The sequence below is a fragment of the Aptenodytes patagonicus genome, chromosome 6, assembly GCF_965638725.1.
Source record: "Aptenodytes patagonicus chromosome 6, bAptPat1.pri.cur, whole genome shotgun sequence".
NCBI lineage: Eukaryota > Metazoa > Chordata > Aves > Sphenisciformes > Spheniscidae > Aptenodytes > Aptenodytes patagonicus.
In genome coordinates, this window is record NC_134954.1 from 38,162,864 (window position 1) to 38,181,110 (window position 18,247).

At 37.8% G+C, this 18,247-nt stretch overlaps 1 long non-coding RNA gene across 1 annotated transcript in view; it reads left to right on the plus strand.

Annotated features, from left to right (window-relative positions):
* LOC143161508 (uncharacterized) overlaps positions 1–732 on the plus strand; it is a 49,160-nt gene extending 48,428 nt beyond the window's left edge. The window contains exon 6 of the long non-coding RNA XR_012995550.1: positions 700–732. This is a non-coding gene — a long non-coding RNA (uncharacterized LOC143161508). The remainder of the gene's footprint in view (positions 1–699) is intronic.
* The last annotated feature ends 17,515 nt before the right edge of the window (positions 733–18,247 follow it).

An 18,247-nucleotide genomic window follows, 5' to 3' on the forward strand; every position in this document is an offset into this window, starting at 1 on the left:
TTTGGCTTTTTAGTAACCTCAAAACTGGACCCACCTAACTTAGTTCATTGGAAAAAAAAAAAACCCCAAACATTACATGGCCTGTTTTGGGACATGGTTCCTGAGTTTCATTTTGTTGTGATGCATTAAAAAATGTTCACTGTCAAAATGATTGACAGAAACTCATCATTAAAAAAAAAAAATCAATGGCTTTATCCACTGTAGCAAAATCCCATGCAAGGTGAGTCTTGATCTACCTTGCATCAAGTACTTATCAGTGTTGTAGTAGATACATAAACTCATGACAACTGATCTAACAGTGGAAGGGAATTAAATATCTGTAACAACACAGATGAGGAGTCCTAGCTGTGTGAAAAGTATTTCAAAGCAGATTGTCCTTCATCGCTTGCTTGTACAACACTTAAAGGAAGATTACCCCCATAATACTAATTTTCCTATAAATCCTATTTAAAATACAGTGGGGGTGGGGGTGGGGGTGGGGAACCCAAAACAAACCCTCAAACCCCACATAATTTAAAAAAACAACCAATAAATTATTTGGTAATGCGAACAAAATTGCAACTGGTAAGAGAAGCTAATTAAATGGAGTATGTGTAAAGATTTTTAGTATTAAAAAAAGTGGTAGTATGGGTAAAATAATTTTCTTTCATTTTTACCTGAGTTTCCAAAATCAGTGTCTTACTGTGGGACACATTGCAGGTAGATTTTGCTGTGTCACCTGTGGCTTGCTAACGTGAACCAACATAATAAGTATCAAAAACATCACATGTAAAATCAGAAGAAAAGATTTCGCTTTGACAGTTCAAGACCCAAAATAGCATGGATTTTACTCCAATAAAAGGATATACGGTTATTCCTTTTTAAGGTAAAGTTAACTTTCATTTAACTATTTTATATAGATAAATGGAATACAGACAGTGAAAAACACTATGTTTACTGTTAAAGGGAACTTTTCTGCTGAGCTTGTGCTATATAAATGTGAGCAGAAGAAAATAATTCTACATGTATAGTCCCAATTTTGTGATGTTTACAAAGTCTATAGAATATCATCCACTGTCAGATGGCGTCATCATGCTATATATGTCCATACATAGTCCCCACTCACTATGAGAGAGAGGAAGGAAAATTTTAATATTACTCTTTCTAGACAGATTTTATCCATGAAAGTGGTGGAATGAAGATTCAAGACATTTCCAGAAGTACTATAAAGGGTGGGACACTAAGAGCAAAGTCTTTTTTCTCTGTCTTGGAAAGAAAAATTTAAGATAAACAGTAACTGTTTATCCTCTCTGTTTGCATTTTTCCCTCATTCTTAGTAAAGGTAATAAAATTATAAAAGCTTAAAAATGGAGGGCAACTCTTTAAATTTATCCTTCTCTAGTGGCTCCTTACTTCTAATTTGCATGTTCTGAACTTGCTTAATTAAATCCTGGGAATGTTATATTATTACACATAGCCATCAAAGATTGTTAGCTAAATGATAGTGTAATCTATATATCCTAGGCTGTTGAGGGACATGTATGGGAAATTAGAACAAAATATGACTACACAGCTTTTATTTGTATGCAAATTTCTGCTATTCTGCATGCATATACTAGAATACCTAACCAGACCAATAATAATAAAAAAAAAAATGTCAAAAAGTTATAGAAAGGAACAAAAAGTAATCTTGCCTTTATGGAGTTTTATGTAGAAGTTGATAGAATATGGTCCTTTATAAATCACTATTTTCGCAAGTAAGAACATCTTTTACCATGTTTATATATACACATATATATCTATGTATTTTTTAAATTCAGTGCTGTTTTTCCCCCAATACACATAAAAATCAAAGACCTTTTTTGCCATTCTTTCAACATTCTTTTTTACATGCAATTTCTCCTATTCTGAACCAAAGCAAAAATGCAGATTAAATTGTGAATTTAGTACAAATTATTATTTTTGCACACAATTTTTCTATTCTAATACCACCCCAGATAATGCCTCTTTGTACTTGAAAAGCTACAGTTTGAGACTTAAATAGCCTCAAAAGGCCATACCTGTCCTTTTAGAAGTCCAAAGATCTTTAAAGAAGATGTTCTTTAGAATTCCAAATTAAGACTTGGACTTCTGTGCACTACCCTGTGAAGTGTTCCTTGCAGTTCTTAACAGAAATATTTCATAGAATCATAGAATCATAGAATCATTGAGGTTGGAAAAGACCTCTAAGATCATCGAGTCCAACCGTCGACCCAACACCACCATGTCCACTAAACCATGTCCCTAAGTGCCTCATCTACTCGTCTTTTAAATACGTCCAGGGATGGGGACTCCACCACTTCCCTGGGCAGCCTGTTCCAATGTTTCACCACTCTTTCAGTAAAGACACTTTTCCTCATGTCCAATCTAAACCTCCCCTGGCGCAACCTGAGGCCATTTCCTCTTGTCCTATTGCTTGTTACTTGGGAGAAGAGACCGACACCCACCTCGCTACAACCTCCTTTCAGGTAGTTGTAGAGAGCAATGAGGTCTCCCCTCAGCCTCCTCTTCTCCAGGCTAAACAACCCCAGTTCCCTCAGCCGCTCCTCAGAAGACTTGTTCTCCAGACCCCTCACCAGCCTTGTTGCCCTTCTCTGGACACGCTCCAGCACCTCGATGTCCTTCTTGTAGTGAGGGGCCCAAACCTGAACACAGTATTTGAGGTGCGGCCTCACCAGTGCCGAGTACAGGGGCACGATCACTTCCCTCCTCCTGCTGGCCACACTAGTTCTGATACAGGCCAGGATGCCATTGGCCTTCTTGGCCACCTGGGCACACTGCCGGCTCATGTTCAGCCAGCTGTCAACCAACACCCCCAGGTCCTTTTCCACTGGGCAGCTTTCCAGCCACTCTTCCCCAAGCCTGTAGCGCTGCATGGGGTTGTTGTGGCCGAAGTGCAGGACCCGGCACTTGGCCTTGTTGAATCTCATACAGTTGGCCTCGGCCCATCGATCCAGCCTGTCCAGGTCCCTCTGCAGAGCCTTCCTACCCTCGAGCAGATCAACACTCCCGCCCAACTTGGTGTCGTCTGCAAACTTACTGAGGGTGCACTCGATCCCCTCATCCAGATCATTGATAAAGATATCGGACAAGACTGGCCCCAGTACTGAGCCCTGGGGAACACCGCTCGTGACCGGCCACCAACTGGATTGAACTCCATTCACCACAACTCTCTGGGCCCGGCCGTCCAGCCAGTTTTTGACCCAGCGCAGAGTACACCTGTCTAAGCCGTGAGCCGCCAGCTTCTCTAGGAGAATGCTGTGGGAGACGGTGTCAGAGGCCTTGCTGAAGTCCAGGTAGACCACAGTTCATATTTAGTACATATCACAGAAATATCCAAGACTGAGATATTGAGCGCATATTAAAACAGTTTGTAACAATTCTAAAAAAACTGTTGCAGCCAAGTAGAAGCATGGAACATTAGATTAATATGGATAGGGATATTAAATAAAGCTATGAGTTAATGTATATTTCTGAGTATTAAGAACTTGGCTAGCTTAGTATAAAAAAGACACATTAGTATAAAAAAGCTTAGTATAAAAAAGATACATTAGAAAAGCTTGAAAAAAGTCTTTAAAAATTCCTGTTTTAACATAGGGTTTTAAATTAATCTAACTAACTTTAGCAAACGTCTTTCTCTTTGTTGACATGGCTTTAAAATAATAGCAGAGTGGTTTGGTTTTGACTTCCCAAAGTCAGTCAAGGAAAAAAAGCTGCTTCTTCCAAAATCTTTGTTACTCAAATAGTCAGATCTTAGGAAGTTATGCCTTTTAATGCAGGGAATCTTTAATGGATTGTTAGCATTAGCCAGACTGTGATGATATAAAAAGACTCCTGTAAAACAATTTTGTAGTCCTACTTGGAAATAGGGTTTAAGGGCAAAAAACCTGAGAGTCATTTGGGTTTGGATTGTAGCCACAGGAACTTTCTATATTCTCTTTAGAAAGCTCAGGAAAGCCTTGTGTTGTGTGGGCTTAGGGTGGGTGATCTGCTGAACTAATAGGATGGGATTTTTTCCAAGCAATAGGGTTGTTGTGGTTCTGGAAACATCCGTACAAAAAATTAGCACCAACTAGAGGTAATTACTCTCCTTAAAGAATTATGTATGTAAGTTGTGTTTGAGTTTCCCTGAAAAGTGGATATTTGAAATGGCATGTATGATGTTTACAGAATTGCCTAATAAAAAATTTGAATTTCCTATGTAGAAAGCATAAGTCTGATAAAAATATGTCTCTTGATCCTGCCAGCAGTTCAAAATGGGTTATAGATTCTCATATGTATATGCATGTGTGTATATATATATATATGGAACACGCTAGTCAAGTGTTCTAGCTTTAGGTTTGGTGAGATTTGTTACTAGTCATGGAAATAATCCTCTTCCTCTTTTTCCTCATCAAGTTGAGGAAGACTTTTAATTTGTTGTTATAATTTCCAGATCTGTCTTTAATGTTCATTCAAATCCAGGGCAAAAGCTGGTCATTTTTATGCCACTGGGTTAATTACATGCCAAGTAAAGTGCTGTATAAGTAGAAAAGGGATATCAGAATGGGGTCTGAAGTAAAATGCCAGCAGAGATACTACTTTAATCATACAGGGTTTTAGTCAGTCATTCCAGGTGCACAATGTTATCTGTACATATAAAACTTATTTCCTTGGTAAATCTACATGACATATAAACTATAGGAAGGTCTCTAAACTGAGTATTACAAAATACAGCAGGTAGTTGCTTTGCTATGTAAGTATGAAAATCTTCACAATCATAATACATATGGATATTTTATTGCTCTATGAATGTCTAAAAATCTTATTTTAAGCCTTCATCTACTTTTTTAACATCAAAATGAAATACTGATTAAAGTGCAATATCTAATTGCTGCCTTAGTTAGTTGCAAAGTCCTTTTTGAATAGATTAATTAAAATAATATAACTTAAAATATGATCTAGAAATTGATTTAATTATAAGATTCCATGTCCCTTTTAAAAACAAGCAGTATATGATTTAATGCAATTATCTTATCTATTTGCCTGTAAGCATTTCATTCCAAATTAATCTTTAAACCTGACGTTTATTATTTCCGCTGTTGCTTCAGAAAGCCAGAAAAATATGTACTAGTCTATTTTATTGACTTTTTTGTTATCCCATCTGGCTTTCAAGCTCCCTGAAGCACTAATAAAGGTCAAGGGGCTTTACAGTGAAATGCAATCCCTTCACCTGGAGTACAATACCTGCTAGTATAATAATAACAGAAAAATATCAGTTTCTTTCTAGTGAATATTAGGTTGCTTCATAACTGAAGATCAGAGCAAGGATGCTGAAAAATAGAAATGCCTCTTTGAGTGGATTCCAGTACTTGAGATTCTAGTGGCTGGTACCTGATGGCTAAAGCTTATCGTTATTTTACTCATTAGAAACTCAATGGTCATAGCCATAGTTGAATGTTGACAGTAAAAGTAAAAATAGTTAAACGTCTTTCTGATGTGCTCCAACTCTTGCACAAGGAGCTTAAAATTACCTCTGGTATAATGAAAAACAGATATAACATGAATGAAAGATGAGTATTTTTGCATGTCCTAACTTTAAGCTTGTATAAGCATTCAGTGAGATTGCTCAAGTGTCTGAAGAATAGGAATACTTTTGCTTTAATGACTTGCTGGAGCAAAGCAACATCAGCACCTTTTTTAAAGGATTCATTCTCACAGTTCTTTCCCGCAAGTCAGTGGTTGCAACTGTGCAGTGCCAATTGCTGTTAGTTCTCCAGTTTCCTGCATTTAAGAAAACAAATTTCTGTAGAATGCTTCTACCTACTCAATTGTCTCTGAAATTTATAGTAATGAATATTATTTCAATTTATTTTTCAAGAAAACTTGCAGTCATGGATGAGTTAAAGCTCTTTAAAGCAGATGTTTTTTACTTACTTGTTTTATATTTTCATTGGATTGTGCTGGTCATGAAGACACCCTAAAATTTAGAATGTTACTACATCAGGGTTCATATTTTTCCTGTTTATTTAGTTCACTACTTCCACTGGCTGCAGTTGATTCACAGCTCAATAATGCTTTCTCATCAGGGGGAGCATATATGTACAAGTAAAGGGGGAATAAAATAAAAATAAATTTTGGTCAAAGGATAATTATTTAGGGAAAAAAAAGAATGAAATACAAGAAGTCTCAGAGGTCTGCCTCATGTTAGAACTCAAATTATATCATGGCTAGAGAATAAAATATCTTATTTTGATGCTTAGCTACTCTCTGTTGTGCTTCCCTGCGCAGTGCTCATCATTATCAGCCTTACCTACGTTTTATAATTGTGGTGTTCCTTTTAGGTATGAAATGATACCTCCACCAGAGAGATGGAATACCTTGCCCATGCTCTGAAATGCACATTTCTAATAGTAAAGAGAAATAATTGATAAACTTCAGAGTGAAATAAGTGTCCGAGGCCTCATCTCTCCAGATACTGTACAGAAGGCTAAGCATCCTTTGCTTGCTGGCTACGAGCACATATCTCTGTGCTTAGCAAAACCTTAGTCAAATCTTCAGACTTTTGAAGTCGTACAATAGGCAGATGCTGTTATATTACTTCAGGAGGAAATTTTTAGTCTTTATACTAGAGGCTGATACTGTAGATTCCCTAAATTACACAGAACTACACAACAATTATCATGTTGACTTATAAGAAAATATCTAAAAAACAGGAAATAGGGTTTTTTGAATGTTATAAGAAATGTTATTCTGTTCTTCTGACTTTCTCATGTGCTCTTTTTCTTTGTGGCATTTACTACGTACATACTAGGAACATGACACAAGTTGTATCATGTCAGACCAAAGATCCATTAGCTCAATACCCTGTTTCTAGCACTCTCCAGTAACTGATGCTAGAGGAAAGATATAAGCTTGAGACAAGCAGTGCTGTTCTGTCAGAGGTACCGCTATACTTTGGCCTACAGCAAGTCATAGCGCAAAGATTTCCTGCACTAATGGTGGTCTCTTTAAAATTTAATAGCATTTAATAGGAAGTATACGCCTCACTATTTTGTGTATCCTGGTGCTCACAGTTGTTACAATAAGCAGCTTCCCACTACTATAAGCTCTTGTATGATTTTATATGCTGTAGAAATTCAGATCCAGACTGACCTCACTTCACTGGGGTTTAACTCCGGTCTTTCAGAGGATGAAAAGTAAACTGTACCATGCTGCGAAGTTACAGCAAGTGGAATTTGCATCGTTTGCTGCCTTTTGTTGTTTTTCAGCATCTTGCCATGTTCTGTTCCTGCCTCACCCCCCCCTCCCCTTATTTACTTCCTTTGCTTTCCTATTCTCCTGTCTGTTTTTTGAAATCAGTACAGTATTTTAGGAAGTGTCCACATCTTTGGATGTTTATCTTTGGATCTTCTTACTTTAAGTCATGAAATTATTCCCTGGCACCTCATCTTGATGATATCTCTTGTCCCAGGGAAGGGGGCCAGGGGGAAGGCTGTGAAAAATGAAGCCCTTATATCAACACTGCATTCTTATAAAGCTAGTGGATAGGATCTTAATAGTTTTTTAAATACTTACCATGTTGTATGCAGCCTTTGCTTTTACCTTCAGAACTGGAGAACTGCTGGGAAGAAATATATTTCTGATTTTCTATATTTAATAGACAAAAAGTTTTGAAGAAGTTTTCAGAGGGTAAAGCAGTTGCAAAAAAGCTACTGCTTCAGAAGTGTGGATGCTTATCTGTACTAATTTGATACAGAAATAGAGGTGTAAACCTGAAGGGACCAGGGTTAGTTCCAGCGCTGTATTGCCCATTTCCATCCAACCCAGAAATTCCACATCTTCTTCAGGCAAATTTTCTATCCTAAGCATGCTCACATAATATAATAAACTCTACTCTAGATAAACCTCTATATTTCTAATGAGATGTAATTTTAATGTCGTGTAAAATTAAATGTCACCTTTGTTTTATAAATGACTACATCTATATGTTTGTGCCTATATCCTCAAAACTAAAAACATAGAAAAAACATTTTTAAAAAGATCTTTTTCACACACACGCTTGTAAAAAAACCTAAAACTAACTACCATCAAGCTTACTTATCTGAACATAAACTTTGAGCTTTTAGTCAGATCAAATATATATTTTAACTCCTGAAGAAATTTAAATTTGGATTACTCTGACCAGTCTTGCAGAAATGTAATATTGATTTTCCATTAATTTATTGCCTATGTTTTTATCAACACAAATACTACAGTCCTTAATGTTTTCATGGAACTGCATGAAATGTGCAAGTCTTCTATACACTGTAGGAAAAGAGAGTGTAGGGTTCATCACTGAGCTTAGTGAAAGAAGAATTTCACTCAGTGTGTACTTCCACCCTGGTCTTGACAATTTTCAGAAGAATCTAGTTTAATTTTTTACTGTTCTTGATAGTGTTTCAGTAGTGATGGTCTAATTTCAGTATTCTGAAATTTTAGGATATATTTTTCAAGTAAGCTGGAACTTGCAGCTCCCATTAGAGACACGACAGTATTCCCACACTGAAATGCTTCAGTTTGGGGCCGGGGGGAGAAGGGGAGGAGGCATACCAGAATTTTCTGTGGAGAGGAGAAAGCTTTTCAAAAAGTTTTGTCAAGAAACCCAAGTAACTAGTTAGATATATTTATATTGACATGTTTTGGGACTTAATAAACAAATATAATCAACTCTATTTTCGATGACAAGGTGAATACCCTGCTGTCCTCAAGCAGCATGCTCTCCAGTTGGGTGGACTGTCTGATTTACCTGGCTTAGGTGAGCAGAACCTGCCTACTGAAGAAAGTGGCATTATAAATCTTGAGGCTCTGTAAATACCCATAAAAAGGTAAACCACAGTTTCACCACAGGTAAGTTTTATTTTGTCTCAAAATGTGGGGGTTTTTTGTTTTTTTTTTTTTTTTTGTTTGTTTTTTAAGGAAAAGGCTTATGGTTAAGTAGAACCAAACCAACCAGTAGATTTGTTAATTTGTTAATTTTTTTCAATATCACTTTCCCAAAGCAAGATTTAAATGCCAGGTGCTACATGCTCCTTAAGCATACCTTCTAGACTAGAAATGGCATGCTATGAAGGAATTCTAGCTTTTCAGAAGCTGTTGGAGTGGTGCCTGTAGTTGCCCAAAAAAATCCATCCACCCTCCTTTTCCCCAGAAGACGACAACTGTATTTGACTGTTTGCATTATTGGGTAACAACATAGGAAAGTTGTACATCTTCTAAAGAGACAGAAAACCTGTGAAGAAAAACATTTTAAAAAATCCCCTCCCTAAATTTTACAATATTACTTCAGTATCTCCACACAAGCTGATATGTAAAATAAAGAAAGAATAAGAATGAGGATCGTGTAATGTTTTCAGAGGGCAGCTTTGGTATGCTGATGTTACTATGCCTTTGGCTGTAGTTTCACTGAAAATGGCCATTCAGTCTGTCATCAGCCCTAAAGCAAATGGCAGTGCTAAAATGGGTGGGAGGAGAGTCACGGGAGTGTGATATTGGCATGGAATCAGCTGTTCCTGCTAAAATACAGGAGATTTGTGTATTGCTTACCAGGATGAAAATACTTTAAAATTCTTACTGTGAATATGATGCAGGTATATCTGAATTTATGCAGGATAGAGAAAATTCTTAAATGGAATCCTAAACAACACACAGCATTGTACAAAACATCTTAATCCTAATAATAGCTTTAAAATGCCCTTATTAATCCCATAATTGCAAATAGCTTCTACATGATCTTATCATAAAGCTATCAAAAAGCTAGTGAGACAGCCAAGCAGACATGCTTTAAAGTCTCAAAATCTTAACGTGATGAGAAGCTCCTAAACGAGCTTTGTGTGGCTGCTCGCACCCTCTTACCCACCTGTCTTCAATGATTACACCAGCCTCTGGAGGTCACTGGCATCTGATTTAGATTGGAGCCACCTTGCAACAGTTCTCATTTACCTTGGCAACAGCACAGACTGCTCCATGATTGAGTGCAGAAGTAGTATTTTGATGCTGCTTGGGAATTAACATTTCTTTGCTGCTGCTTTGGATCTTAGTATTTGTGATGTGGTTACACTGGCTGCTGTTGTGTTGGTGGTATTTTCTAGGGAGCTGCTGTAAGTATGCATGGAGCTGGTTCATTAACTGGAAGTAAATTGCTGATTTGTTTTTTAGCTGCTTAAAGGGAACAAAACCAAAACAGCCACTTTCTTTTTGCAGGAACAGGATTGTTTGGTGCTAGGGCTGTAGACTTCTTGCGTTACCTTTCACATAAGACATGAGGAACTGTACCAGTTACTTGCTGCCAGTGCCCGTCTTATCTACTGCTGGAGCTACCTGGAAGGCACAAGGCTCACTTGAATGATTCAGAGCAGGTCAGTCATGTCTGTTCTTGCAAAGTTTCCTGCAAAGCCCAGACTCCTTGATTTATGTGTTGACTGTGAAACTAACTTGGGCTGAGATGGTTGGTTCACAGAGAAGATGCAAGGTAAGGATGGTTTCACTCTAACTCTTTCCCCCCTGAAAGCAGAGCTACAACTAGCTTGAGCCACTTGTCTCTGAATGCAAACCTGAATTCAGTGTAGTATCACTGACATAAACAATGTTCTTATCTGCTGATTGAAAAGCTAATAAAAATAGCTGAATAAAACCTGCATCCACTCAACATTCAGAATCTCTCTGCCTAGTAATGGAGGTTAACAGTGACCTTTTGTACATTGGCCTGATGGTAGAGTACTCATGCAAAGCACGGCTTACTTGAATAGTGGTTTCTTGGTAGCCTGAGTGCGTCTGACTTTACAGCTATTCCTTCTGGTGACGTTTCTTTGGCCCGCAGACTGTAGAGCATTCCATCCAATGGAAATACCCTCCATCCTTCTTGTTGAATGTATGTACTCTCAGGAATGCAAGATCTGTGAGGCTAAAGAAAGAGCAAGCAAGAAAATATCTGTTTTGTGGCTTAACTGATAGAAAATGTTCCTCAAAGAAAGGTGGAAGTTTTGGGATAGTTCTCTTGTTAGTATGGTTTTATTCCACTGGGTAGAACGGTTTTGAGGACATCAGGTTGCACATTTTTTAGGCTCACTGGGATTTCTTTTTTTTCTCAAATGGAAATATTGAACTTGTGAATCATTGTGATCTTCAGCCTTGTCTCCCAAAATATTGTTCAAGCTGTGAATTCCTATGGTAGTCTTGGATTTATTTGGGCAAATGCTGTACTCAGCACTGTAGCAACTGCTAGAGCATGGGGTTAAGTACTAGGTGATTCTCAGATGAGATACCTGTGACGATGTGAATATCTCTGTTGGATATGGCAGTAAATGTTTCCTAAATAAATGCATCTTGGGCAATGTGGCGTAAGCTTTTACCTCTTCTGCTTCAGTGTACCAACAGTAAAATAGTAACAGCAGCTTTTAATACCTTTTAGTAGTTTTCCAAGGGGTAAATGAAATGCTTAATTTCTGTGGTGAAATTAGGACAGAGAGAAAGAGACAGAATTTCTTAATTCCTTTGTTGTCTTGATACGTTTGATATTAAAGCACTCTGAAAAAAATCTATTTTTATTAATGCATAGATTCAAATAACTTAGAAACTGAAACATTATTCTCCCTCCGAGAATGTTATTCTCTCTGTCGTTCTCTTATTGTAAGAATAATGGGAAATATTTTCAGAAAAAGAAAGCAAAGAAAATATATGTTTACATTCCAGAAAACACTCTGAAAAAGACCATTGTCTTTTCAGATCTAAGTACTTAATATTATTGTTGTGACTTCAACTCTGTACCCTGAGTTTATCCATTTCTACCTCATCCCAGCGGACTTGGTTTCATTCAGTGAACAGGACAGACTTTTTGAGGTTGGCATATATTTTGTTCTCAACAGCTTTAGTTTGTATATATCTACCTTTTCTAATTATGTATGGAAAGTGGGTTTTAATATTTAAACATTTTAATATACAAATGTCAACATCACTACTTCAAAAAAAAATTTAGGAAATAATGAATAAAGTAATAGCTGTAGCAGAATCTCCAAAAGGGCTAGAGGTGCCAGCATTAAACTCCTGGGGTGTCTTTACTTCTTCCATGCAGTTGTGCATAGGTATTTAAAATGCAGAGGTATTTAAGGTAGCGAGATCAAGTTCTCTGTTATTAATTGCATTACCTGATTCCATATTATCCACAAATTGCTTTTATATACAGGAAACCATCTGTAAAAGCATTTTTGCTGCAGCGTATCATTTGATGTTTAAAATTTTATGAAATAAAAGTATGGGACTTGCAGATTATACCTATAAATGGCATATGTTGATGTCCCTAACAGGCAGTTCTGTCTCAATGCAGAAATAGGAGTGCATTTAAAAGGACTCAGAAATTCTGAATTTCCTTACCTTTTATCATTTTAAATGAAGGAAACTATAATTGTGCTTGCGGTTCATGCCTTTGCCTTTCTTGATTCTTTGAGGGTGGCATTGAGAGGAAAGAGGGAATATAAACATCCTACATTTTCATAAACATGTCAAAGGAAAGATTAATCTAAAATGATATTTTATAATCATAACAATCTGCAATAACTGCAAATAAAGCCATATCTGTCACTGAAAATGTCAGAGAAAGATTATTCTAAAATAACACTAGCTGATAGATTACAATTGGCATTTGATAGCTTAACGAAGGGAAAAAAAGGCGTAGTTTGAGCCACTGTCATCCTCCACCTTATCTTACTTGCTGGCTAGAACTGGAGGCAAAAGAGCAATTTCTAAGTCCTCTATTTGACACCTAATTGTGCCATCATGTGACTGGGTTGTCTTCTGGGAGAGGCAGGCTCTGTCAGAAGCTGCAATGGTAGGCTGGGCTTTCCTCCTCTCCCTCAGTAAAGCTCTGCTCCACTCGCCCAAAGGGACTGTGACTGTTCAGCATAATGCTGCCCTGTGCCTTGCAGACCCGTTATGCTAACGGGGGCTCCTGGGACGATATCTGAGCACTGGAGATATTGTCCTGACTTGTCACAAGAATAGTGAAGAGGATAAGGTTGATTTGGGGCTCCTTTTAAGAATACTGGATCATAGAATCATTAAGGTTGGAAAAGATCTCTAAGATCATCGAGTCCAACCATCAACCCAGCAGATCAACACCATGCCCACTAAACCATGTCCCTAAGCGCCTCATCTTCTTCGGAGAATCATAGAATCATTGAGGTTGGAAGAGACCTCTAAGATCATCGAGTTCAACCGTCAACCCAACACCACCATGCCCACTAAACCATGTCCCTAAGCGCCTCATCTACACGTCTTTTAAATACCTCCAGGGATGGGGACTCCACCACTTCCCTGGGCAGCCTGTTCCAATGTTTCACCACTCTTTCAGTAAAGACACTTTTCCTCATGTCCAATTTAAACCTCCCCTGGCACAACTTGAGGACATTTCCTCTCGTCCTATCGCTAGTTACTTGGGAGAAGAGACTGACACCCACCTCGCTACAACCTCCTTTCAGGTAGTTGTAGAGAGCGATGAGGTCTCCCCTGAGCCTCCTTTTCTCCAGGCTAAACAACCCCAGTTCCCTCAGCCGCTCCTCATAAGACTTGTTCTCCAGACCCCTCACCAGCCTCGTTGCCCTTCTCTGGACACGCTCCAGCACCTCAACGTCCTTCTTGTAGTGAGGGGCCCAAAACTGAACACAGTATTCGAGGTGCGGCCTCACCAGGGCCGAGTACAGGGGCACGATCCCTTCCCTACTCCTGCTGGCCACACTAGTTCTGATACAGGCCAGGATGCCATTGGCCTTCTTGGCCACCTGGCCAAAATGCCTGGATCATTTCAGGTTCAATGGCCGTGAGAAATAACTTGCCCAAAACATTTCTTCATCATGTTTATAATAAGATGTTTGGATGCTACTGTAATGATCGTGTAGAATGGTAGCTTCTTTTTATTACCTGCTAGGAATGAACCAGCCTGTTGCAGTTGTTGCTTGCACACATTAAGGAACTAGAGTGCCACGGACACTGCAGTACTGCTCTTCGTTTCAGTGATCATGTTGTGCTGAAATTTAGAAAAGCATTTAAATGAAGCATCTGCTTCCAAATACTCCTAATGTAATGTGGAGTAATTACATCCTGCAATGTAAAATTGTGTCTAAGCCTGTAGTCAATCAGAATAAATTCCCATAAAGCATGGGAATTGCGAGGTAGGTGTGTTAGCACCCTCAGTCTTCTCTTACTGTAGAGTCTTACCTCACTACAAATTGCTTTAAAGTTTTGACAATTGATGTTGAGTTATACCTGAGAGGACAGGGCAATTCTTTGCTAAAAGACGCTAATTTTCTAAAAGCCTCTGTTTGAGTATAAATATTTCAATAATCATGTATTTCTTATCATAGAGAAAAGATGGTTAATATTTTCCCCATTTCGGCTGCTTGGCTCACCCCCCTTGCTTTTCCTTGTAGTGATGCTCATTAGCTTTCTGGCCGTATGGTAGCGGTATATAGATTTTGGGTTTATTCCATCTATTTTTATTTTTTTTCTGCAGAGACACTCGGGAAGTACATGTTAATAGTTTTGGGCTGAGCGTTGGTGTTCACAGGCTGCTGTCCTTATATTTGCAGTCAGACCCCTGGGACACGGGAGCGATGGGGGAGTGAGACACTACCCAGGGCATAGTCTCTGCAGGTGGGTTTTACAGCTAGTTTAAGTCTTTTGGCAAGACAGTCATTGAAAAGAATAAATAAGGAACAACCGGCTATCGCAGCAGTAAATTTTCAGGCGAGGTGGCTTAGTAGATCTGTCTTGAGTCAAGGCAGTATAGCAGTGATGTCAGCTGAGTGCCAGTTTTGGAGGACCTGTGTGGTCTGAACGGAAATGTAACTCTGAAACCTGGATCTAATGAGTTCAGTGGAACTGGGAAGCAGTGACTTAAGTAGGGGACACACTTGTGTTCTTGTTTGAACACAAAAGAGAACAGCAAAGCCAAAGCTATCGGGGACAATTGGGTGGAAAAAGCATAGGAGACAGGAAAGTGCAATGTAGTCATGCAAGAGATGGTTGACCTATTTCAGGGTAAAGACAGAAAAATCTGGCAATAAGATAGAAGAAGGGATGCTGTGTCTGAGTGATGTATTCTTTCTGTTTGGAAAGCTGCGCAGGTAGCAAGGATAGCCCAGTGACACTGCTGATCACAGATGACAGAGGAGCAAATTCAGGGGCATAGCAAATGATAATAAGAGGTGATGTCACCACTCCTGTGCATTGTTAAGGGCTGAACTTTAGGAGAAGCAGGACAGCTGGTAGAGCAGGAAAGTCACAGAAAATGGGGTAGGTTTTGTTGGTGTGCTTTTTTGTTTTGTTTATTTCCTTACAATGAATTTATGAACTGCTCTGAGGAATTTGATCCAGTAAGGCATTGCACCAGTAACAAAATCTGTGCTGACAAATTAGATGTGGCTTAGATCTGGGAAAAACAGTTGGATCATTTGCAGCTTTTGCTATCAAGTGTCACTAAGACACCCCTGACAAAGTATCAAAACACCCTTAAAATACGTAGATGTCACCTTTTTTGGAAGAAGCCAAGATGGTGGCAAAACTTTTGAAGTACTTGAGAGTCTTAAGTCTCCAAAATTTTATAAGAAATCTTACAAGGATGGAACTTCCAATGAGCCTCTCAGTACCTTCTGCTTCAGGTTGTGCCATAAATACTTCAAGCTGTCCTCCTCCAGAATATTTTTCCTCCCATAGCTACAGTCCCCATCAGAGCCAAAATACAGAAGTACTTGTATGTGTGCTAATGCATGAAAATTCAATGTACACATTCAACAAACAATTGTTGTTTAAAAACAATCTTTTAAATTAAAGACTATATAAAATCAATTTAAAAAATGAAGAAAAATTCTTCATGTTATTTTCCTTTTCCACAGTTGAACCTTTAGTACAAAATTATTTTTTTAATATATGAGCTAAAACCTGACAAGTTTCTCAGTTATCTAAAGGAATTCAAATATTTGCCTGTTTAATGACATGTGGCTTTTGTCCTTTAAAATGTAACTTCTATTTATAATTACTATTTATAACTTTTTTAAAAGAAAACAAAATGCAGAATTACTTCTGGACTGCATTTCTTATATTGAGGAAAGTAAACTGATTTCTAATTTTACACTTGAAAATTTGCTAATACTAATATTTTTGATCCAGTTAATTATTTACTGATAATGTGTATTGCATAAAAATATAAGCAAAAATGGTAAAGGAAAACATCATTGGGACAGAACGCAAGATGGTAGTTGATGTAAAAAATAATTGGAGGTTATCAAGTTCTATTTTTAATTTAAAAAGTGACTTTATTTTGTCATTTCTGGAAGGTTAAATCATGCAATGATCTTTCTACTTTTAATGTGGAAGCTCATAGTTGCATTATGGAGTATAGGAAGGTTTTATAGAGGTCAGCTGATAAGAATAAAAAGCAGCACATTAATTTTCTTAGGAAAGTTTATTATTCATTTGGGTAAAATGACTTTTTTTTTTCTCCCCTTCAATTTTCTAAGCCACAAATACCTATGGTTTGGGATATAAAACCAAATTTTGTGGGGTTTTTTAGACAGGTATAAATTGAAATTAATTTTTTTATCGTGTATTGCATTTTATTGTGGTACATTTTTATCAGATAACTTCTTAAAAGTCTGACTAGTATATTTATAGCCCTGCCTTTTACAAGCTAACAGGTATTTTTGAAAGTTTCATATACTACTATTTCCTGCATAGCCAAACGTAAGTCTGATAATCCTCACTTATCTGCACTAGAGTGATTTGCACAAGAACACCAGCTGATCTTTTATCTTTGCATTTTTTCATAGGAACTTAAAAAGGAAGTCAATGAAAATACAACAACATTAAAATGCTGTAGAAATCTGTTGTGCTTGCTTAGTGAGATTTGAATATTTAATATATAAAGGTATATCATTTTTTTCCCCCTTGTTGAGATAACACAACATAAGCTGGCACAGTTTGATTTTGTGTTTGTATATACCTGTCACTTGTGGCAGTGTTTTTTAGTTTGGGTTTGTGGTGGGTTGGTTTGGTTTTTTTTTTTTTTTTTTTGTGGTATTGCTTTAGTTAAAAACCTAATGTAAAGGAAATGGAACTATTAATAATGACTGAGATTTTTTTTTTCTTGGCAAAAGGATGCCATCCAGTTTATTCAGATTATTGCTTCTGCCATGAAGAGCAATTTAATTTCGTTTTATTCTGGCAAATATCTAAGACTATATTTGAGTTCACATTTGTTAACAATGCTATGTGTACATAATTTCAGTAAGAAATATTCTGTTACAGAAGTATTTCTGTTTTACTTCTTTAGTTATATGAGCCATACCTCTTACTTTTTAAGGAAACTTCCATTTTGAGCCAAATTCCCCATTAAGCAGATAGGGAATATACCTTGTTTCAGGTGTTCATCCTCCACTGGCACATCTGAAAGTCTCCAAGAAATGCTATAGATGATGTGACTAAACTGCTTGGTCTCATTCTTTCTCCTTTCTAACTGATGGGACTTGCTCAACGTAGCATCAGTGCCTGAGGAAAAACTGGAGTGACTTGCAGAGCATGCATGCTGTTTGAAATGGGGTCTAGGAGATTTAGACCCATGCAGGGATTTGGCGGTCTCATTTTCTGATGGTCTAGTTCTCTGCTGATATATCCTTTCCCTGAAGCAGGTCCCATGCTCTAGATACAACTGGTGGTAGGGCATCATCACTTGCTTCCGTGGCACTTATCGTATTAGTTGCAATGTTTCACTAGACCGTAGCTGCCCTTAGAAACCAGAGTTGTGCAAAGAGAAATCATCTATTGGTCACATAGAAGCCATCCTCTAGTGAATACCGAATAGTAGATCAAACCTTGGCTTGTATAGACATATGGGCTGCTGAGTTACCGATGAAACATTTTTGGATGTGTGACCTTATTCCTAGAGGTGAGGAAGTACAGCAGCAATAATTACTGCAGGACCAAGGGGGGTGGGTTGCTTGGGGGAGGTCAGTATCCAGAAGGCTGCACACTTTTATGCATAAGCATAAAATAAGCAGCAAACAGGACAAAAATCTGTGAAGTGATTTATCAGTGTGAGGAGAGGTGTCCTTGAAAATACTACAGTTGATGCATTTCTTGAAGTCTATTTGTCTTCTAACTAAGCGTGCTTTTCTTGACTTTTCCTTGAGTTTAGCCAGCTGTTTTTCTTTTTGGCACTAACTTT